The sequence below is a fragment of the Acanthochromis polyacanthus genome, chromosome 4, assembly GCF_021347895.1.
Source record: "Acanthochromis polyacanthus isolate Apoly-LR-REF ecotype Palm Island chromosome 4, KAUST_Apoly_ChrSc, whole genome shotgun sequence".
NCBI lineage: Eukaryota > Metazoa > Chordata > Actinopteri > Pomacentridae > Acanthochromis > Acanthochromis polyacanthus.
Window position 1 is genome coordinate 11,806,967 of NC_067116.1, and position 23,978 is coordinate 11,830,944.

At 41.1% G+C, this 23,978-nt stretch overlaps 1 protein-coding gene across 4 annotated transcripts in view; it reads left to right on the top strand.

Annotated features, from left to right (window-relative positions):
• gmds (GDP-mannose 4,6-dehydratase) overlaps window positions 1–23,978 on the top strand; it is a 351,858-nt gene that overhangs the window by 308,501 nt on the left and 19,379 nt on the right. The window contains exon 10 of one of the 4 annotated variants that reach the window (XR_007941420.1): window positions 14,374–14,514. The exons of the other annotated variants lie outside the window; for them this stretch is intronic. The gene's annotated coding sequence lies outside the window, so the exon portion shown is untranslated. The remainder of the gene's footprint in view (window positions 1–14,373; window positions 14,515–23,978) is intronic. 4 annotated transcript variants of the gene reach the window in all.

The window sequence follows — 23,978 nt, forward strand, 5'->3', positions numbered from 1 at the left end:
AAATCCATCAGTCAGAGTCAGTGACCTGCCAAGATAATGACCCGCTAAATATGTTGAACTGAATTCATAGATCTGATTTCACTGAGGCTGTAAGCCGAGGTATTCACCTTCATTTGTCAGTCATCATTCAGTTAAATGTGGTTTTGGACATTCTGGCCCTGTCTGGTCGACAGGGATAGGGAGGAATGAGTAGCTATTATTATCCTGCTTTACATCTCTGGCAGTGTAGTGGTGTCAGTCAGAGGCTGGCGGTGGAAGCCAGGGGGCCAGTTAGGACTGCTGGCTCTCTGAGGTGCTTCATCTCGGGACAAAGGCAGCGAGACCTCTAACTGAACCGCAGCCATTTGGATAGAGAAGTGCTGAGGCAGCAAGCTGGGGCCATTTCCCTGGGTGGAGTTCTCATTCTGCACTGCAGGTCTTAAAAGAAGAAGGGGTGGCAGTCGGTTGTGAGCCAGTTTATGACTTTATTGTCATGAAAACTTTGTCCCAGTGCTCAGATTCACACATCATTGTCAATTATTTGATTTTATTCCACACTTGTTTCTCAGCAGCAGCAGTTAGCGTCAGCATCTGCAGTCAATTTGGGTGATTTATGTGCCAGAAATTAGTCTGTGTTTTAAAAGCTGTACATGTCTGTGTTTCACCCTGTCATATTGGGTGTTGGCAAACAGACTCCGCTCCAGGATTCCTCAGATTCCTCTTCGTTGGAACCAGTGATAAGGGGAAATGCGAAGTAAGGAGAGGCCTTGGTGTTCTGACAGCAGTTTGCTCAGTGATGGATAGAGGTGAATGTTTGAACACCAGACAGACATAAAGAAGCAAATGGCTTTTATGTGCAGTGTGATTTATCCATTGAACAAGCTTTGTCGAGCTCTGCCGGCTGAATTTATGGCACTTGACACACGAAACAGGCTATCAGTGCTGAGTTTGGATGTTTGGCAGAAGCCCACAGTACTTTCACACAAGGAAGCATGAAATATTAGCATTATTTTAAAAGGTTTCCGTATATTAGGGAGGAATTGGGTGTTCTTTTCCAAGATGGTTCACAGTCGAGCCATTCTTTGTCTGGAAGGACCGCTGACAGCCAGGCTCTCAGCTTGTCTGAATGGAAAATGATAGAGAAAAATAAAAGACAAGGTTGCAGAAGTGGTTGCACATTTTCACTTGAAAGCTGTCATAACCATTACAACCTGTCAGCCAGATTCTATAGATATTTAAATAAGAAAAAAACAAAACAGAAACAAAGCTTAGAAACCTTCGGAATGCCCCCAGTTCTTTATGTTGACTGTGTTCTTAATCTGAATTTTTCATGAACTTTGGTAAGCAGAATACGGTTGTTTTTGACAGCTGAATACTCTACATTAGGAAACTGTAGGCTGCATCACAGATAGCATGCACTGGTTTGCTATAACCTTTTGTATTTTACGATTCACCTGTCCATAAATATTTTGCAAAAGTATCTGGGGAACATATGGACAAATGAAAATAAAAACAATAAAATATTCAAATGTCAAATAGATTTCTTTCAAAAAACTGCTCCTGAACGGAGATAAAACAACATTTTACTTGTTTAAGAGTGCTTGTGCTCCTTTTGTGAATGTCTTCATTGAAACTGTTGGTTGCTGAAAGTCTTGTATTATAAGACTGACAAACTGGTTTGATTGATTTTGTAGCTCAGTCTCAGACATCCTTAACTTTAACAAACAAACTCAGCTGTATGTATGAGGCTTCAGTACTCCAGCTGCTGTCAACCAGTATACAACTGAAATCTTAATGCTCTGCTCTCCCTTAAACAGTCTAGTAGTCCACAGGTTTTTGTTTAGGTTTTTTTTTTTTGCAACTGTGCATTCATTGTCTTAAAAGAATTATCAAAGTAATTTGTTAATATTTGTCTTGACCATTGACAACGATAGCTTGTGTCTTGTATCCATTCAGACACTGAAGCAGTGACGTGTTTAAACGAGAGGCTTAGGGGAATGGTAACAATAGCAGCAGTATGCTCGTCATCTTTGTACTCACATTTCCATAGGCCTGCTTATCTGATGATGGCCAATCTGGTCTTAACTTCCTTTCTGATCATTTACACCACCATCATATAATCATCCTCTCCTTCAGCTTCCTCCATTCGCTTTCCTGACATTTTGATCAAAAACAAGATACAGTTTATTGTACACAATCAGAGTATCGAGTAGATAGTGCTGATATATTGTATGAAAAATGACAAACCAAGGAGCCATGGATATCCTATAGTGGTCTTTTCTTTCCACTGATTACTACGCCAAGGATCGCAGCAGTTATGTGATGATCAGTGTATGTTTGTCTGTTTATCTGTGTGAAAACATTACTCAAAAACGGGCTGATGGATTTGGATGAAATTTTCAGGGAAGGTCAGAAATGAGACAAAAATCACCTCATTAGATTTTGGCAGTGATGTGGCTTATAGTCTGGATCCATGGTTTTGTTAAAGATTTCTGTATCACTGTGAGATAGCGGCACGGTGTAACTAACTACGACAACAAGTGAACACTACGTCTGCTGCCAGTTGATGATCACATGAATGTGATCCTACTACAAATTCACCGCTGTGAGCTTTTCGTTACTTATCCGTGAGAAATGATACAGCAACTGAGCAGCCTTGGCAGAGTACTGCGATCTCTGAATGCTTTTCTTGTTTTGCAATGTGCCACATTACCAGGCCTTCATTTTGTAGCTCACACATCTTAAACAGTCCAGAACACAGCACTGCAGCCTGTGAGTCAGCTGCCTTCATTTTACTCATTTGTTCTCACTTTCAGCAAGTTATCAAACATTACAAACTCTAAAATGATGTCAAAAACTGTACTGAGTGCTGATCTACACATTTTCCTACATGTTTCTGAAGTACCAAGCCGTCTGTCTCATCCCATTCTTCTATCACAGCTGTTCATCAGTTTATTAATTAAAATAAATTCAAAAATAATTAGTAGACATGAATTTATAAGAGTAAAAGAAAAACAATACATTATCTCAGTAAATGAGCAAATTGAGTATAATTTGCAGCCAACATAAAAAAGTGTGTCTAACACACCCACACACTGTGGTTCTAAGTAAACATCTAAACATGTAGGAATTTAGTGTGTTGTTTTGTGGGTGTGTGAAATAGTGAATGATGGTCTGTCAGTTTCAGTGTCAGTTTCTCTTGCTCTCATGTTTGATTGAGAGACAACCCATAATTAAAAGGGATTATGAGCTTGAGAAACTGCAACATGATCAAAAGCAAATTTGTTGTGAGGGAGAACACACTCATGCACAGTTCACCATCATCCTCGTTGTTAGCTTTGGACGCATTTTTTTTAGTATAGAAGCTATGATTTAAGGGATTGCTCGGCAGTCAGCCATGTGTATATCATACGAAGTGGCTTGTGTGACTCTGCTTTGTTTTCTTGTAATCATCCATATCTATAGAATAGTTATGTAGAAGTAGCAGCTTGTTGCAGGAGCACTTTCTGTCTGTCTGTTAATTTGCTTATCTATGGATTCTTTTATTATCCTCAGTGTGTTTTCAAATAGAAACACAGAGACATAGTTAAGGGATTTAACAAAAATTTAACCTGAGTGAAAAATGACTAGAAACTTCTGTTGTGTCATGGGTCTACAATTTTGGATCTTAACCTCACCATGGGAGCATGCTAGAACATTTTAGGCTCTCCAAAAATTTTTGGTTCTCACCAAAAATCTTTTTGGAACAGGTTGTGAACCACAGTCACATAAATCCATAATATCCACAAGACATTTTATCAGTTAGATATTCTATAATAAAACTGCTAATCTTTTGTTCTGCAGTTAGGATCATTTAGCCATTTTCCACAGCAGGAATTGGCCATCATCACAAGTTTTACTTTTGTTTCTGCTATTCTCTGTGTGATTTGGGAAGGAAATGTGCATTAAGGTGTGCCTAGGTTCCAGGTAGTATTTGGTGTTGCCTGAGGGCACTTATTGAGGTCCATGTTATTTCAATTTTACATAGAGAAGCCCAAAAGTCCAATTATTTCCTTTGAGTAGTTTTTGAGTAGGGTGATTGCAGTTAGTAATAAGTAACAAAGAACTAACAGAGGAAAGTTTTAAGCTTAATATTAAAAGTGGAGAACATGTCCGCCTCCTGAATCCAAACTGGGGACTGATTCCACAGCAGAGGAGCTGATAACTGAAGGCTCTGCCTCCTATTCTGCTTCTGGAAACTCTGGGAACCACAAGTAAACCTGCAGTGTAAGAGGAAAGGACTCTGTAAGATTCGATGAAGCTTTAAGAGTTTTGTATGTAGGAAGAAGAATTTTAAAATCTGTTCTAGATTTTACAGGGAGCCAATGAAGAGAAACTACTACGGAAGAAATATTATCTCTGTTACTGGTTCCCGTCAGAATTTTGGCCACAGCATTTTGTATCAACTGGAGGGTTTTAGCAGAATTATTAGGACATCCTGATAATAGAGAATTACAATAGTCCAGCCGAGAAGTTACAAATACATGGACTAATTTTTCAGTATCATTCTGAGACTGTTTCGTAATTTTGGCACAGTCCACTGGTGAAGAAAGAGAGACTTGTTTTATTAGGAGAGAGGAGACCTGTTGAACGTGTGAGTTAAACAACATATCCTAACCAAACATGATTCACATATCTTCACAGTAATACTGTAGGCCAAGGTAGTCAAGTAGATTTCTGGGAAATTTCAGTTTTGAGATGCTCTGTGTAAAAGATTAAGCTGCTACAGTGAAAAAAGACCAAATGTCTCTGAAGAAAACAATTAGGGCTTTGTTTCTGGAACTCAAAGTGCCTAAAGTAAAAGTACAATAAAAGTTTCATTGTAAAGTAATAAGTTTTCTTTGCAAGAGGTCATCACATGCTCAGGGTTACCTCCTTGTAACCTGATCTTGTGTAGCACGAAAATACTGAATTTAACCAAGGTGTAACAGAGACACACCAACACAATGACACAAAGAGGCCAGCAGTGGTTTAAAGATGTTCTCTACCATGTCCAGTTCTTTGTGTGAGTGGTCCCTGAGATTGAAGAGCTGTCTGTCAAGGGGACACTAAAACGGGTGTATGGGTGGAGAAAAACATAGAAGAGAGTGTGGGAGACGAGATGCAGGGTTTCCGATGGATACCACTCCCTTGCCACGCGTGAACTGATGTGAATTTAGGTGACAGGAGCCTGTAACCCCTGGGAAACAATCTGTAAAGGGGAAAAAGGGACGGAGAAAGCTGAAAAATGGGATTGACCCTTAACCCTGAGAGTGGGTAATGTGATCCTGGTATCTCTATTGTGGAGGGAGGTGGAGAGGAGGTCACCAGTGGAAAGGGAAGGTAGTAGCCACACCACACTGCTGATTAGAACTTCCTGTGGTCAGCCACAGCACTGCAGCAACGCACAAAAGCACATACACATATAGCTACATTTCAAACAGAGCATTGATATATGTGGAAGCTGTGCATTTTTAGATCCTGCATTAAGGATCACAGCATATCTTCAATTTTACAGGGCTGGCCTGCAGAAAATACCCTTTACAAACTTAACAAATATTGTGCAATCTGTGGAAATTCAGAATATTGCACAAAAAAGCCTGACCTTACTGTGCAAAACCTCAAAACCCACTAGTGTTTTTTAAAGTCATGTTGACTTTAACAGTCACCAAAATTGCACCATTTATCAAAATGAGAAACTGTTAAAACACAAAGAATCATCAGATTTGCAACTTTTGAACTGATCTCGAACTACTCATGTCAGACGTGCTGCTCTGTTGGGAAATCTTACCAAAACCCAGCCTAAAGTCTTGATATTTCAGAAAAATCACTTTATTCCATTTGCCTTGTTGAAATATTCTGCCAAAAAATATGGTTTGAACCAAACAAACTCTGTAAAGAATGAGAAATCCTGTGCTCAACAGTGCAACCATGAAGCCATTAGTGAGTCTGCATACGTCACATGACAAAAATTCAGGGACTTTTCAGTCTGGAAATGAATTAAATGTAGGTAGTAAAATATCTATAGTATAGTATAATGGCTGAATTTTCTTTTGCATTATTTGTAACACTCATGGGAAAATGTACATATTGATTTGCAATTTTCTCAATTGTTGAGTTCTCTCTTCTTCTCGTCCTGGTTGTGCTGTTTGTATTAAGATGCAAGACTTTGTACTACAGTGAAAAATTAGCTCACAGTGAGAAAAATGCAGAGAATCTTCTTGGAGTTCAGAGTGTTAAAATTGTTCTAAAAGAAAAGCATTTGGTTTTAGTAGTAAAACTTTAGAAATTGTGTCACCTGAGTGCTTAGCCCCAGGTACACTGGTCATGAAACATTCCATTACACAAAACACAATTTATTACTCCACCAAGGAGCGTGGCAGAGTTATGTGATGATCGGCATTGGTTTGTCCGTCTGTCTGCAACAGTACTCATAAACAGGCTGATGGATTTGGATGAAACTTTCAGGGAAGGTCAGAAATGTCACAAGGACCAAGTGATTAGATTATCGCAATGATGCGTCCTATAGTCTGGATGCACAGATTTGTTCAAGATTTCTGTATCATTGCAAGATAGCAGTATGGCATGACTGTAACCATGACAACAACTAAACACTATGTTAGCTGCCTGCTGATGATCACATGATTGCGATCCTACTACAAATCCACCACTGCGGACCACAAATTGTTTAAAGATTTCATCCGTCAAAAATGATATAACGACTGAGCAGCCTTGGTGGAGTACTGTGTTCTCCGAGTGCTTTTCTTGTTCTACTCGTTTTACGCTATTTTTAGAGTCAAGTAAGTTCCTACAGCTATTCCATTAACTTAATTCCAACTACATTTTAAATCTTCATGCAAGAGTATAGTACTTGCTTAGCACTATGGTTGTTGCAGTGAAGACTGTCCATTTAACCAATTCAGGTAAATAGAAAGAGAACAAGACATTTTCCATGTTGTTTAAAAAATGCTGTAATACTTGAAATAAGCAAAGCCATCAAGTTTTCCCTTAACAGAAGTTTAGGACAAAACCATGGAAGTTTTGCTCCATAAATAAGGTTTTCATTATTCAAGGTGTACTCTGGAGTCCTAACATACACTCTTGGTGCAGCTTAGACACATCATCAGTGATGACTCCTGGGTTCACTGGGTGTTTTGGGTCTCACAACATCAGACACCCTCACCCAGGCAACCCAGCCGAGGTGATCAAGTCCCGGCTTGTGTCTAAGTAGCATGCGTGGTCCACGGATCGCCCCACTTGATCCATAGCCATCTGGATGCCTTTTCTGCAGCGTCAGTGATGTTTCTGATGGCTTTTCTGTTGTGCAATCCTTTCACTCCCAGCATCTTGAGTGCCCTGATGAGAGACTGGCCGATGAATCCTCTGCACCCTTTCTTCGATGGGGTTACATCGGGTCCACATCCCCTGCTTTGGCATTCGCCTGCCAGCTCCTTGTACTTCGCCCTGCTCCTCTCTATCCCCTCTCCGGTCTTCCTAGGGAACAGCCAACTCCAGCAAGACCACTTGCCTTGTTGTTTCTGACACCAGGACCATATTTGGCCTGAGTGTGATCACTGCCATGTTCTCCAGGAATTTGAGCTTCCTAACTATGTCAACTTTCAGCTGCCAGTCCCGAGCTGTTGTCGGCAACCCTCCTGCTTGGCTCCGGAGCTGCTGTGGCTTCTCCCCAGCCTTGACAAAGGCGATGGACTGCCTTGTTGGTTGTTGGTGTTTACTAGCAGAGATCCCTGTGCTGATGGCCTCTGCGATGATCCGCAGCACTTGGTCATGGCGCCAGTGGTAACACCCCTCTCCTAGTGTCCTAGGGCAGCAGCTCAGGATGTGCTCCAGCGATCCAGCTCGCTGGCAGAGGGGACACAGCGGATTCTCGGCCAAGCCCCAGCGGAAGAGGTTAGACGGGCTTGGGAGAGCATCATATACCAACTGAATGAGGAACTTGATCCGGTATGGCTCAGATCGCCATAGCTCTGTCCACGATATCTTCTGGTCAGCTGCCTCCTCCCATCGTGTCCACACCCCCTACTGCCGCATCCTTACTGTCCTACTGCTGCGGGCTTCCTCCACCCCTGCTCGGACCTCCTCCTGGATCAGCTGACGCCTTTCCTTTTCCCGGGCCCTACTGTAGCAAGGTCTTGGGTTGCTCCTGAGACCTGCCCGTCCGGATGCCACTGTTCCACCAGCTCGCTGTGTCGCAAGCAGGCCTCAACCTGGTTGACTGCCTCGTGAGCCTTCCACTTCCTGCCGGTCCTGAATTCTATGCCAGCCGAGGAGACATTGATGTCACTGAAGTCCCTATACAGCAGCACCTCTCTTTGCAAATTATGAGAAATTATGTTACATCAAATCAAAGCAGCAGAGGTCATTGAATCCCAAGGCCCTTATATGTCAAACTCCAAAAACACAAGATCTTGCATTTTCATTATACTCTGCAGAGGGTGAGTGTCATTCCTGGTGACATTTATACTGAATTTCATGTCTAAAATCAAATCAAAGTGCACTTTGAAGGTATTAAAGTACTGATAATAATAATTAACATGCTGGACTTGCACAGGAATTTTCACAGTGTATGCAGACTTCTTTTGTATTACGGTTGTGTTCAGTGGTTCATTGTATCTCCAGATCTTATTTATGCCAGTCAAATCATTGAGCAATGTCAAATCTGGAAGATAACAGGATGGAAATCACTGGGACTTTGGGTTTTTTTTGCATGGCATCACATTTAACCCTCAAGCGACCGAGTGGGGTCATTTATGACCCCACTCGGTCGCTTATAATTATATTTGCCATTTTTATATCTTTTGTCCGAAAAATGTTTCCTACCATGAATTTGTCAATCTACTTGTCCTACAGCTGCTCATAGTTTTTTGTAGAGATCGGCCAACTGGTGTGACAAGGATAATGGAAACTTGTCTGGGGTCACTTATGATCCCAAAAAGATGTATAGGTTTTTCACTATTGTAGACTTTGGTTTTATTTATTTATTTATTTCTACCTCTAATCACTATATTTCAGTGTTTTGCAATGCACTATAGCTGGCAGACCTACATTTTTAGCCACAGCTGCCCTGGGGCAGACTGACTGGCTGCCAATCCACTCCTACAACCCCTCTGACCACCACCAACATTACACAGCATACACATTCATACACCAGTGTAAGTGGCAGCACTGGAGGTAAAGTGGGTAAAGTGTCTTGCATTGGACGAACGGCTCTGCCACCTGAGCCACAGCTGCCCCTAATCTGAATACTTCTCTGCATGTTACATTGCACACATACAGACAAGATGTTTGTGTAGATTTTGTTTTTATGTACTTTTGATTTACTATTGAGGAAACAAAAGGAATAAAGTTTTAAAAGAAGAACTAAAGTGCGTTCTTACAATGCATCATATTGTTCATATCGTTTTACTTTAGCTCTGAGTCAAAAATGATTAAAACTCATGAATAATTACAGAAGGTTACTTTAGAATATCCATCTTAAAATGCAGTGGAGTGGAATAGGTAAGAAAGCACAAAAAGAGGCACTAAAGCAGACATATTCCTGTGTAAAATAAAGTGGGGTCATAAATGACCCCATTCGGTCATTTTAGTCGCTAAAATAGCTTGGTCGCTTGAGGGTTAAGTTTTCAACTACAGAGTGTCATTCTGTGAGTTTATTTTCTATCTTGGCCTTCAAGAAAATATGAAAATGAGAGGCAGCTTATCTTCAGAGAACATTTATTCTAAAGAAGAGCAAAGCGTCACTGATATCAATGTCTAAAAAATATGCAAAACAGCCTGGGACTGTTGCGTCATTAACCTATAAGGATTTGAATAGTGTCAGATGGAGAGGGAGTGATTTATTTGTTTGGAAGCTCATCTCTTCTCTTTCCGTCTTCCCCCAAATGTACAAAAAATTCTACGGAAATTCTATTTGCTTTCATTAGCAGCACAAAGTAATGGTGGTTTTGCAGCAATTTCACTTGCACTAAAAATAGTTTTAGGAAAATCTTGAAATAAGATGTGTAGAGGTTAATCTTCGGGTCGTTACTTTCTTCGTTTTCTTCATTAACCTCTTCTTATAAATGACCGACACAGAGACTTATCTTTTACACGTGAAGTGTCGCCATTGCCACGGCACGCCACAGCACGGTAAAAAGACCGTGTTGCTCCGTCGCCCATCGTTTATTCTCTCACAAGTCAGAACAAAACAATGTCTTCTTCATTGGTAATGACAGATGCAACATGAGTGTGCCCTCTACAGCAAACTGCATGAACTCAGATTCTCTTGTAAATAACCATGAAATTGAATCTAATACATATGAATGCAACATTTCCTTTTAACCAACTAATACAAATCCATGAATATATCAAAACATTAAAAATATGAACTGATCATTCAATATGCAACCCTTTTAAAATGGCACTTACAAGATGGAACTCTGTATTAATGGCAACTTAATGTCAAGTTAAATACATTTGCCTTCTGTGCAAAAATTGCCACATTCACATTTTTTAAAACCAGTTTTAACTATTTAGTGTGATATGGCTCAATACTAGACAAAACTGTCTGATAAATGCAATCAGATGGCAGCCCAGCAGTCTGTGTTCATTTTTGTAAAAATCTTGTTTAATGTGTTGGGTTTTTATTTTCTTTTGTTTTTTGCATGCTACTAATATGCCTAATTTTCTCACACTTCTAGTAGGAAACAGCTCCACCAACTTTTACTAGTCTGAGTGGAGAGGTTGGACTCTCAAGGGCAGACAATTAGCTCTACAGTGATTTATTGTTTAATTGAGTAGACTCATTAAAGTTAGCTGTAATTGATGCCATAAAAATACCTGGCCACCAGCCAAACTCTGAGTTGTGTAACACCACAGGTTTAGCATGCAAACCGACATACCTGAGGGAGATTAGACTACACTAGACAAAAGCGCTTGTGATAGCTTCTTTTTGTCTCAGAGCGACAGTGCTCCAGGAAGAGGAGTGCTGGGCTTTTCAACCCGGGCAGTTTGTGCAGAAGCATTAGACTGCTTGCACTAGAAAAAGAAAAAGAAATTGTGGATTGTGTGTGTGTCTGGCAGTTTGGTATTTCCTGAAGGAGTTTCCTCCTACCGTCAGAGCGGAACCACCCTGGGCCCCTCAGCAGTCCAACCCACAGACTGACCCGGTACTGCTCCCAGAGAGAGACAGAGAGACATGGCAGCAATGTGGAGCCACACTGGATATGAAGGAGTACAAATATAAAGAAGCATTGATAAAGTTGGTGGCAAACACAGAAGTAGGTTGTTATTAAGGCAGGAACGCTTGGTCTTGCCTCGCTAAGGCAGCGTCTCCAGTTCTGCTTCAGGCTAGAGGCAGCTATCCAGAGGTCTGAGAGTCTTCTATCATCTACATCACCCATACTTGCATACTGTGTGCTTTTGTACCATGATGTCTGTGGCTGGATGGATAGGTGTATCCTCAGCACCTTGCAATAATTTCTTGGCTGTTGTTTGCCCCGGAGATAGTGAGGGAGCACTGAGGATCGTGGGCCAGGATTCCTGCGCTATCAGCCACCCTTATTCAGCCAAGGCTCTGACGAGAGAAACCTGCCAGATGGGGAGGAAAGACAGAAGGGGGAGAGAGGGAGCAAAAGAGTATGGTTGACAAAGTGAGGAAGAGAAGGGTGAGTTATGTCAGCTTGCGTCTTTGCCCCCTTGTCCCAGCTGGACTTGATTGCACAGAGTTGAACATGGCTACCAGACTGTAAGATGCACAGAGGATTCTCAGAAGAGGGAGGGGATGGCGTGGGCAGGTCTTCAGACATCAGCGCCCAGGGTGAACTTGGACCTGTGCTCCTGCTTTTCTGACAGTTTTGTCCTTAAAGTCTGGACAAAGGAAATCTCATTAACTATATATTTTTTTCTGCCTCCACAGATTAAATGTGGCTTTGTCAAAAAACTCGACTAAAACCGGTGCTTGTCAGTGGACATGAATGATGGACATATTGAAAGATAGGGTTAGGGTTACGTAAGTGGTTTTTTGGAGCTAGCATGACTTTTAGCCATAACCAAATTTTCAGTTTCGGCTGATGCATTTGGTCATCCAGAACGGGGTTTGTCCATGACATTGCCAGTTTCTTTAAACTTTTTAACCACCTTCACTGTCGTGGGAAAGCCTAGTGGAATCCTACTTGAATGACAGGCATTAAATTCACCGGCTATCTTTCGATATTTCCATACTTCCACTGAGAAGTACCAGTTCAACTCTTTCTTCTTTCAGCAAAGCCATATTCAATTTGCGGAGGCAAAAAAATAATTGTTAATGAGATTTCCTATGTGTCCAGACTTTGAAGACATCTTGTATGTTACACTGTTTTCTGGATTGAACATTGAGCTGTGATATGAAGATTATGAGAACAGTTAAGTTAAAATATTAATTTTCCAAATAGAGTTTAGTTCCCAAAAGTTATAACAGGTTCTGTATGCAGAACTTTTAATGTTGTTTTTTAGTTATACTTCTCATAAAGCCTTGTTCTTGCTACCCCTATAAGAATGTGTGTGTGGAAGGGGACACACCCTTGCTTTCCTGAAGTGATTATTAAGCAATAGTGTATATAAGGTGCTCCACTGAGTATGCAGAGGGTGGTGAGAGTTCCTTTGCCAAAGCAACCGTGCAAAACACAGTGTTAGATATATTTCATGATATTATTATAAATGTAGAAATATTTTCCGTTCGTTATAAAACTGTGGCAGAATCAGGGAATAGTGCTGCCATGAAGGAGAGTATGTGGCCTGCAGCACTGTTTGTGTAGGTGTCGCATGTTAAGGTACCGCCAGCATGAATGCAGGACCCAAGGTTCCCCTGCAGAACATTGCTCAGAGCATCACTCTGCCTCCACCAGCACACCTGTTTCCAATAGTGAATGATGCACATACTCCCAGCCATCCACATGATGCAAAGGACCAGGCCACTGCTCCATGGTGCAGCTCGGATGCTCCCATACCAGTTGTCGGTTCTTTCGGCAATGGACAGTACTCAGCATTGACACTGTAATTATTCTGCAGATTCTGAAAATGCAGTTATTTGTAAAGTAACGTAGTTTTGTGGAGACATGGTTGATCTTAGGCACTCATTGCCCTGTCACCAGTTCTTCAGTTGCCCTCTCTTGGACCACTTGCGGTAGGGACTAACTGTCTCATACCTGAAAGTCTGCACAGGACCTGCCACTGTGAAGTGCTCTGACCCAATCATCTAGCCATCATATTTCGACCCTTGTCAGAGTCACTAATGGAGGTCCTGTGCTGTCGGACATCGGGTGTGAGTTGAGGGGTTTGGGCTACTCTGGATTGGGCTGTCATAGTGCATCCCAAAAACGCTCAATCAGATTGGGATCTGGAAAGTTTAGAGGACAGGTCAGGTGCCTTGGATTCTTTATCGTGTTCCTCAAGCTGTTTCTGAGCAATTTTTGCAGTGTGGCAGGTCATGTTGTCCTGCTGGAGGAGGCTGCTGCTGTCCATCATAGAGTGCTGTTTACATGTGTATTGTGCTTGATCTGCAACAAGGTTTAGGTGAGTGGAACGTGCCAAAGTAACAACCACATGAATGCCAGGACCTGAGGTTTGTCAACAGATCCTTGTATTGTAACAAGATAATCAATGTTATTCATTTCACCTGCTTGCGGTTTTTATGTCGTCATTTATACATATATATTACACATCTTGACAGGTGCAATTGTAAAAAAAAAAAAAAATCAATGTTATTCACTTCACTACTTGTCATTGGTTTTAATGTTGTAGCTGATTGTTGTATGTCAGACTGTGATTGACTGATGATCTGTTCAGCATGTTCACCCACTTGCAAGAAAACATACCCATAAGTAAGCTTTGTTAATTTTCTGGTAAGAGCAGTTTCCCAAAAGACTTGTTTCATGAAAGTAAGCACTGTAATGAAATGTGCCTTTCAGAAAGTGTAAACCTTCAAAATGACACACCGATTGAGGCTGTGTGCATTGACACAGGTAGTGTAAAATGATAGGATAATAATTACATTTGTTGACAGTGTTTAGAAAGAAAATACTGTAATATTGGTCACCAAGTAATGAATAGGTTCCACTTGCAATGATGTGAAAGTTGGCACTGTCTGTATTATTAGCTGCAACAGCAGGAGAATCAGGAGCCCATAGCTAAGAGTCTTAGAATGGCAGGAAAGGCGGAAAGGAAAGGAAAGGAAAGGAAAGGAAAGGAAAGGAAGGAGGAAAATGAGTGAGGGATGGAGGTGCTGCACTGGGTTTAGAATGAGTGGCTGAGATTTTTAATGTGCGTCTCTACAAGTGTGTGTGTCCCATAGAGCAGTATGTTTATAAATCACAGAGTCAGGCAGTGTGTGTCTTGCAGGGCCGGTGTTTCCTGGAGTGTAATGTGAGTCTCTGGTGGAATGTGTGAACCACATCCGACTCCACTCCACTCAAGCCCCTGACTCACTCAATATCCCACTGTAAACAACATGGTTTTGCCAGGGTTTCTGGAACAAGACAGGTAAGGTCACTATTCCCCCAAAAATAACAGAGTGCAGACAGTGTTTCAAAGTGAGAGCACATCACATCCTCAGCAACAGCCAGTCCAACTGTTACTTTCATTCACTGTCGTTTTGTGCAGTGAGCATCTATATCTGTGACTTTTTCATAGTGTTTGTATAGTCTGTGTGTGTGTGTGTGTGTGTGTGTGTGTGTGTGTGTGTGTGTGTGTGTGTGTGTGTGTGTGTGTGTGTGTGTGTGTGTGTGTGTGTGTGTGTGTGTGTGTGTGACTGAGTGAGTGAAACTGGGGTGACTGAGGAGAGCAGCCCCAGAATTAATTACCCAATCAAGATAACAAGCCAGGGAGAGACATTAGGGAGGTCACACTACAATTAACCTCTTAGCCTAAACCTCTCTTGCTCTCTCTCTCTCTCTCTCTTTCGCTCTCTCTCTCTCTCTCTCTCTCTCTCTCTCTCTCTCTCTCTCTCTCTCTGTCTCTCTCTCTCTCACACACACACACCCACACACACACACACACACACACACACACACACACACACACACACGCAGACTTTTCACTTTTCGAACCATCCTGAACTCAAGAGCCTACACATTCTTGTAACCCTGAGGCTGCTCTGTTGCACAGCTTTTCCTTTTTCTCTCCTGCACTCCTCCTTCTCTCTCACTCTTGCTCAATGTATTGTATGTATGTATGTAGTCATTCTCTGAGCACGCTCATCTGTCATTTTGTTCTGCCTTCCTCCACACTGCTTTGCTTGACCCAAGAGTCAAATGTGTTCAGTTAAAGTAGCAGCATCAAAATGTAAGAGTACTGCATTCCAAAAACAAGTCCTGCAAGCAGTTTATTAATATATGGGTTTCACTTTTGTGCATGTGATAGCTGAGGTGCTGAAATTAAAGGAGCACTTAAACACGAGAAGTCCAACAGATTCTCAACAACAGTCTAATTGGACTGTCTAAGCCACTATAATTTAGGGTTAAACCAAAATCGGGCACACCTGTGAGGTCACTAATGATCTAATGCTCCATTAATGATGGAACAAATTGCCAGAATACCCAAGTTAAAACCTAAATTGTAATAAATTGGAGTATCCTTTTACAGAAAAATGCAGATTATCAGAAAAAGAGTTAAAAGTGCAAGTAGGGTTCGACCAAAATAGCATCTCTCAGAAAATGTGTATTACTGTAAAGAGCTCACAAATAAGAATAATCCATCTTCAAAAGCAGTTGCATTAGAAATGACCACAGCAACAAACTTTTAATTGTGTTAATTTTTGGGAGAATAAATACCCATCCTATACACCACTCATCTTATTGCATTGGAGTAAACTGGAATGTTAAGAAAACACATAAAATGAAATTTGTCCTGATGGCTCTATATTATTGCTTCCCAGCACTCTACAGTATTATGTAACTGCAGTGGTATTATTGGTGTATTTATGTATAATTGCATTTCAGTTCCATAGACTCAAAGCAGTTTCTGGCATTTTTTGCTTCTTCTCATTTTTTGTCACAATGTGCTGATTTTCCCTGCAATATAATCTGCATCTCTATAGAAACAGAACAACCATGACTTGAGGAAGAAATACATAATAATAAAAGTCTTGTTTTATATGTTTTTACAAAAACTGCTAAAAGAAACTCCTCTGTGCTCTCTATGAACACAGTCAGCACTTCAACAGAAATGTCACAGATTAAAATTTTGTCCCTTAACTCTTGGTTATTGCAAAAAAAACAATTGTACATTTCTACAATTGAAGTTGCTAGTCCAAATTTACAAAGCTATGAAATTTAATAGGCTGAAAAAGATTGACATGCTCTTTTTCTGCTCTATAAATTGTTAGGTAGGTTAATCTATTACAATGACAGAATTTTTTTAGGTTTTGTTGGTATAGTTGTAAGTAAAAAAAATCTATATTTTTTCTGACAGAGAAATTACTTAAAAGTATAGTAATTCAAAAGTCTACTTTGCCTAGTTCTTGATTAAATGCTTTTAGTTGCTGTCTACTCGACCCACTTGCACTTCTCCCTTCTTTCCAAATCCTTGTATTTCAGCGAATGCTCCTCTGACCACTTCCTCTGAGTGGCAGACAGTTCACAGACAATGTAAAGAGAAAGTAAGTGAGGCAATGACTCTCTCTCTCTCTCTCTCTCTCTTTCTCTCTCTCTTTCTCTCTCTCTCTCTCTCTCTCTCTCTCTCTCTCTCTCTGTCTTCGACACACTCTGTCAGGTTTGGCTCTCCCTGTTTGGGCACGATGAGAACGGTAGATTATTGACGCTGATAAGATGAGGAATGCTGCTAAGAGAGGAAACTTTGTTCTAGAGGAGATGTAGCCTATAGAAGACTATTCCCCTGTCCGCCCCATATGTCATCCAACACCCCCAACACCACCACTGGCCTTTTCCTCTCCTCTCCCCCTCCATGCCATAGAGGCAGGAGAGATATAAGAAGGGAAGACAGCAGGGATTGAAATCCGTTGACCCAGAGCCGATGGGCATGCCCGATCAAGCCTCCTCTTCCTCCTGCTTGCCCTCTTTCTACCTCTCTGTCTAGCCCTGATCTTCTAACTGCATTTCTATTTCATAATTCAAAACTATGTAGCAATATGACCACAAAAAAATACACCGAAATGACTTTCGACTGGGGAAATGGCTCCTAGGAAAAATGCATTATGAATAGATGTGTGGTTTCTCCACAATAACTGTATGGTTTTATGGTTGTATTGTTGAATTGTGTAATTTTACACTACATTGTGTTGGGTAGATTAAAAAATATCCTATAAACATATGCATCTCAAACTTCAAAATAAAAATCTGAAAATGTCCTATGGTTTGAAAAAATATGTGTTCTCATAATTTAGTTGAACTGACTGTTTAGACATTGATATATTATCGAGACTTTGTATGTATTTAGGCCAAAGCAAAGTCTGAGTTGTGATGTTCTTTTTATTTTATCACCTTGTTTTTAATAGTATTCAGGGATTGATGAATTTGGGAGAAGTGGCTTCTTGAGGATGGTTTGTATGAGTGACTATTTCCACCATTTTGACAGAATTATGTCATTTAAATTCTGATTTTCAGAATTTATAATCATTATTTCATGCAGAGTTGTCTACTTAGATGCAGGATTAGCATTTGGTATAATTTTGATGTATCCGAAATATTAATTTAAGCTTTATGTTTGCACTCCTTTATTATCTTGTCTTAGGCTTTAAAACTTATTCCTAAACCCAGTGCTTGAGAACCAGTATTTAAATGCTGATGTTTTCTATTGTCTGATTGTTTAATGTTACAAAATGTTAAAACACAATACAAGAAAAGTCAGACTGAAAGCTGTTGAACTTGTATTCTTCTGGTCTGACAGTCCCTTAAATGTGTCCATCCGACTGCTAACTAAAATGTTTAACTGGCAGGTTTTTCTTTTCATTGGTCTTTTCTACTAAGACATAAAACATCCAATATGAAAGATTTGGTGAGATGTTGTTTGATTCCGCAGCAAGAGAGCCATTTAGCAGCTTGAAACAAAATCAAGATGGAAACGCCATTTGGAAGTGTTTCTACTGAAAAAACAAACTTCACTAGATGCAAAGATCGAGCAGTGGCGGTGTGAGGAGGAAGGACGGGATTCTAAGCTCACATGGTCAGGGAGCAGCTAAGGTAAAAAATAGAGACGGGGAGATGCAAAGAGCAAGAGACTAATATAATAAATAGTGTGTTGAGAGGTGAAAGCTGCAGACAGAAGATTTTGTGTGGAACCACCTTGCCTGACCTCGGCACCGCTGAGCACTCAGCCAGGGTCTGAATTACATCATATATATCACTGGATCATATCACTGTGTGTGTATTTGTGCGTACTCACCAGTGTGTTTGTGCATCATATTCTTGTTCTACAACTCACCTGCTGACCTTTCCTCCTCACAGCGAACATCTGTACCACCCTTACTAAAGCACTTCTAAAACAGGAGCTGGCATGTAACCTGTGTAGTATGTATGCGTTGGTGTGTGTGTGTGTTTGTACGCTATGGGGGCTGATGGCTGACTGAACGTAGATTGTTCATGTGATAGAGGCCGAAGCTACACGTCAGGAAAGATCTTAGATGTTTTAGTTTTGTCCTCTTAAAGTGTGATTTAATTTTGTTGGTACAGATTGGAACATCAGTAGAAGTAATAACAACTTTGTACTCCCCAAGATAAACACGAAGATCTAAAAATGAATAAGATGGGACACAAACTGCACGGTCAGATATTTGCACAAAGTCACTCATTCCCAGGAATGAACAGACTGGCGTTGTGGTGCAACTATTACACCAGCGTTTCAAGTGAACGCAGTTTCAGTTTTACTTCCAAATGCATGGGTTTTACAAACTGCTGATATGTTAACTGTCCGGAGTCACATTATTCATCCACAACTGCAACAACACTCATTTTATACTTTTAATAGAATAGAATAGAATCCCTTTATTCATCCCCGAAGGGAAACTCAGTATATAAAAGTATATAAATTCAGTATTTAATAATATCTGCATTAGATATATACACTGATCAGCCTCAATATTATGACCACGGACAGGTGAAGTGAATAAAATCGATTATCTTGTTATAATGCAATGTTCTGCTGTTAAACTGTGAGTCCTGACATTCATGTGGATGTTTGACATGTACCACCCACCTAAACATTGCAGATCAAGAAACACCCCCCCACACACACACACACACACACACACATCCCCTCCCCCCATGGTAACAGGAGTCCTTGATGCCAGTTGTCACCCTCAGCAGGACAGTGCACCCAGACACACCGCAAAAACTGCTCAGAAGTGGCCCGGGGACAGAGGTGGGTAGAGTAGCCAAAAACTGTACTCAAGTAAGAGTAACATTACTTCAAAATAATATCACTCAAGTAGAAGTAAAAAGTATTCATCCAAAAAATTACTCAAGTAAGAGTAAAAAAGTATTTGGTGAAAAGACTGCTCAAGTACTGAGTAACTGTTTGATTGTAATGTCCAATTGATGTTTTAGAAATGATGTGATCAGACAGACAAAAATGTAAAATGATGTGCAAATTATGGTATTTCCAAATAATAAAATACAAAATAGCAAAAATAAATAACATCTTTACAAAATGACAAGTTAAGGCACAAGAAACACAAATTTCCAAATCTCAGTTTTTCACAACATAAAGCATTTGTACCAAATACCTGTAGGAAGGTAATGTTTGTATGCTTGAACAGTGCAAACTACTTCCAGTGACAAGATATACAGCGTGCTCATAGACTGTATGTGCATACTGTATTTCACCCCCCCACCCCGTCCCTCGTGCTGTATCACATGGACCTATCAAGTGTGATGTCACGTTTCACTTCGCCTGTGTCAGTAAACAGAAGACATTTGCCGAAGATATCTAGGCTAATGCTTTGCTAATGTTGTCGGACTCCGAAGCAAGATCAAATTTCTCGATAATGCCCCCATTTTTTTCATTCCCTCTGTGCTACATGTGTAGAGTTTGTGCCGCTATGCTGCCACAATTCCTCTCTGGTCATGTGACCTCAGGGCTATGTCTGGTGAAATGGAGTCCTGTGATGATTGTTGCTTCGTCTGATTGGTGAAACACAGTCATGTGGTAGATCCACTGGGGGCATCTCTCTGGCCAAATTAAGCATATCTAATGTGGTAAATAAAAAGTAAGGCGTTAAGTGTAGCCCGGTGTAACGTAAGTAAGAGTAAGACTAGCGTTTCTTCTTCACAAATCTACTCAAGTAAAAGTAAAAAGTATGACAGAGTAAAACTACTCTCAGAAGTACATTTTACCAGAAAGTTACTTAAGTAAATATCACGGAGTAAATGTAACTTGTTACTACCCACCTCTGCCTAGGGAACATGACAGAGCTGAGCTGTTCACCTAGGTTCCACACTCCCCAGATTCAGATCTTATTAAGCATCTATGGGATGTTCCAGGATAAGCCTGATCTAGGTAGGTCTCACCCTGCAACCCACAGGACCCACAGAATTCACTGGCACCATCTTGATGCTACAGGACATCCCCAGGACATCCCCACTGGTTCAGAGGAGTTTTAGCAGCATATGGGAGACCAACACGATATTAGGCAGGTGGTCATAATGTTTTGCCTCATCGGTGTATGTACCATCCATCCATCCATTGTCTATACACCTATTCCTTATTAGGGTTGCAGGGGGCTGGAATCTATCCCAGCTGACTTTGAGCAAAGGCAGGGGACATTTGGACAAGTTACCAGGCTATCACAGGGCTACATAGAGACAGACAAGAAGAATTACCAATTAACTTCAGCATGTTTTTGGACTGTGGGAAAAAGCCGGAGAACCCGATGAAAAACCACGCTGCACAGGGAGAGCATGTAAGCTCCACATAGAAATTTCCCTAAAAACAAGAACATAAACCAGGGATCTTCTGGCTATATTTTAAGAACTTACTTTTAAATAACTGTCCTGCAGCACACCTTTCAGCCATTACAAAGAGGACCTGTTCTTGTATTCCATTAAAGTTCAATACTTCATCAGGAAACACTGTTATTTTTGATAACATTGCAAAAAAAAAAAAAGAATAAACAGGATAATTCACTGTTTTATGTACTTGTTGATCTCAATGAAAGAGACTGCTGACAGATACAGTGGGTACGGAAAGTATTCAGACCTCTTGAAATTTTTCACTCTCTGTGTCATTGCAGCCATTTGCCAAAATCAAAAAAGTTCATTTTATTTCTCATTAATGTACACTCAGCACCCCATCTTGACAGAAAAAAACAGAAGTGTAGAAATTTTTTGCAAATTTATTAAAAAAAAAAAAAAGAAATATCACATGGCCATAAGTATTCAGACCCTGTACTTAGTATTGAGTCGAAGCACCCTTTTCAGCTAGTACAGCCATGAGTCTTCTTGGGAATGACGCAACAAGTTTTTCACACCTGGATTTGGGGATCCTCTGGCATTCTTCCTTGCAGATCCTCTCCAGTTCTGTCAGGTTGGATGGTGAACGTTGGTGGACAGCCATTTTGAGGTCTCTCCAGAGATGCTCAATTGGGTTTAGGTCAGGGCTCTGGCTGGGCCAGTCAAGAACCGTCACAGAGTTGTTGTGAAGCCACTCCTTTGTTATTTTAGCTGTGTGCTTAGGGTCATTGTCCTGTTGAAAGGTGAACCTTCGGGCCAGTCTGAGGTCCTGAGCACTCTGGAAGAGGTTTTCCTCCAGGATATCTCTGTACTTGGCCGCATTCATCCTTCCTTCAAGTGCAACCACTCGTCCTGTCCCTGCAGCTGAAAAACACCCCCACAACATGATGCTCCCACCACCATGTTTCACTGTAGGGATTGTATTGGGCAGGTGATGAGCAGTGCCTGGTTTTCTCCACACATACCGCTTAGAATTACAATGCTCCTTAGGGGGTTGAATAATTTTGAAACTGCACTAGTTGTAGATAGTGCTTAAAACCCAAATTGGCACTGAGGAGAGGCTTCCGTCGGGCCACTCTGCCATAAAGCCCCGACTGCAGTGATAGTTGACTTTGTGGAACTTTCTCCTATCTCCCGACTGCATCTCTGGAGGTCAGCCACAGTGATCTTTGGGTTCTTCTTTACCTCTCTCACCAAGGCTCTTCTCCCACGATTGCTCGATTTGGCTGGATGGCCAGGTCTAGGAAGAGTTGTGGTCTTCCCAAACTTCTTCCATTTGAGGATTATGGAGGCCACTGTGCTCTTCGGAACCTTGAGTGCTGCAGAAATTCTTTTGTAACCTTGGCCAGATCTGTGCCTTGCCACAATTCTGTCTCTGAGCTCCTTGGGCAGTTCCTTCGACCTCATGATTCTCATTTGCTCTGACATGCACTGTGAGCTGTAAGGTCTTATATAGACAGGTGTGTGCCTTTCCTAATCAAGTCCAATCAGTTTAATTAAACACAGCTGGACTCCAATAAAGAAGCAGAACCATCTCGAGGAGGATCAGAAGAAATGGTTCCTTTAGGCTTTTCCCTTCAGGGGTCGCCACAGCGAATCAATTGCCTCCATCTAACCCTGTCTTCTGCATCCTCTTCTCTCACACCAACTACAGTGCCTATCATAAGTATTCGCCCCCTTTGATGTTTTACCCTTTTATTGCTTTCATAAATCAATCATGGTCAATAAAATTTAGCTTTTTTAAACAAAAAAATGTATTGGAAAAAACTCTTTAATGTCAAAGTGAAAACAGATTTCTATAAAGTAATGTTAATGAAAGAAAATTATATAAATAAAAGTAATTGTTTGCATAATTATTCACCCCCTTCAAGTCAGTATTTAGTAGATGCACCTTTGGCTGCAATCACAGCAGTCAGTCTGTGTGGATAGGTCTCAATCAGTCTTGCACATCTGCCCACTGCAATTTTGCTCCATTCTTCTTTGCAAAACTGCTCAAGCTCTGTCAGGTTGCGTGGGTATCGGGCTTGAACAGCCCTTTTCAAGTCCAGTCACAAATTCTCTATAGGATTGAAGTCTGGGCTTTGACTCGGCCACTCCAGAACATTTACCTGGTTCTTTTTTAACCATTCCTGTGTAGCTTTTGCAGTATGTTTTGGATCATTGTCTTGCTGGAAAATAAATCTTCTCCCAAGACGTAGTTCTCTTGCAGACTGAAAAAGATTGTCCCCCAGGATTTCAGTGTATTTTGCAGCATTCATTCTGCCCTCTATCTTTACAAGCCTTCCAGGTCCAGTTGCTGAGAAACATCCCCACAGCATGATGCTGCCACCACCATGCTTCACAGTGGGGATGGTGTGTTTTTGGTGATGTGCAGTGTTTGGTTTCCGCCAAACACGACATCTTGTCTGATGGCCAAAAAGCTCAATTTTGGTCTCATCAGGCCAAAGAATCTTCTTCCACTTGACCATGGAGTCTTCCACTTGCTTTTTGGCAAACTCTAGTCGAAATCTAATATGACTTTTCTTCAACAGTGGCTTTCTCATTGCCACTCTCCCATAAAGCTTTGACCGGTGAAGAACCTGGGCAGCAGTTGCTACATGCACAGTCTCTCCCATCTCAGCAGCTGAAGCTTGTAACTCCTTCAGAGTACTTGTAGGGGTCTTGGTGGCTTCTCTCACTAGTCTCCTACTTGCACGGTCACTCAGTTTACGAGGGCGGCCTGATCTAGGCAGATTCACACAAGTGCCATATTCCTTCCATTTCTTGATAATTGATTTCACTGAACTCCGGGGGATGTTCAGTGCCTTGGAAATTTTTTTGTAACCATCCCCTGAACTGCACTTCTCAATAACCCTTTCCCTGAGTTGCTTAGAGTGTTCGTCTGTCTTCATGGTGTAATCCCAGATAGGAAACTATGGGTGAATCAATGTTGAATCTATGTTGAGACCTAACGTCGAAATTATACAGAAAGCGCAAGGTTGATAAAATGTTGAGTCAACGTTTGCTTTTCAACCATAAATCACACTTTACCCAGATAGCAAA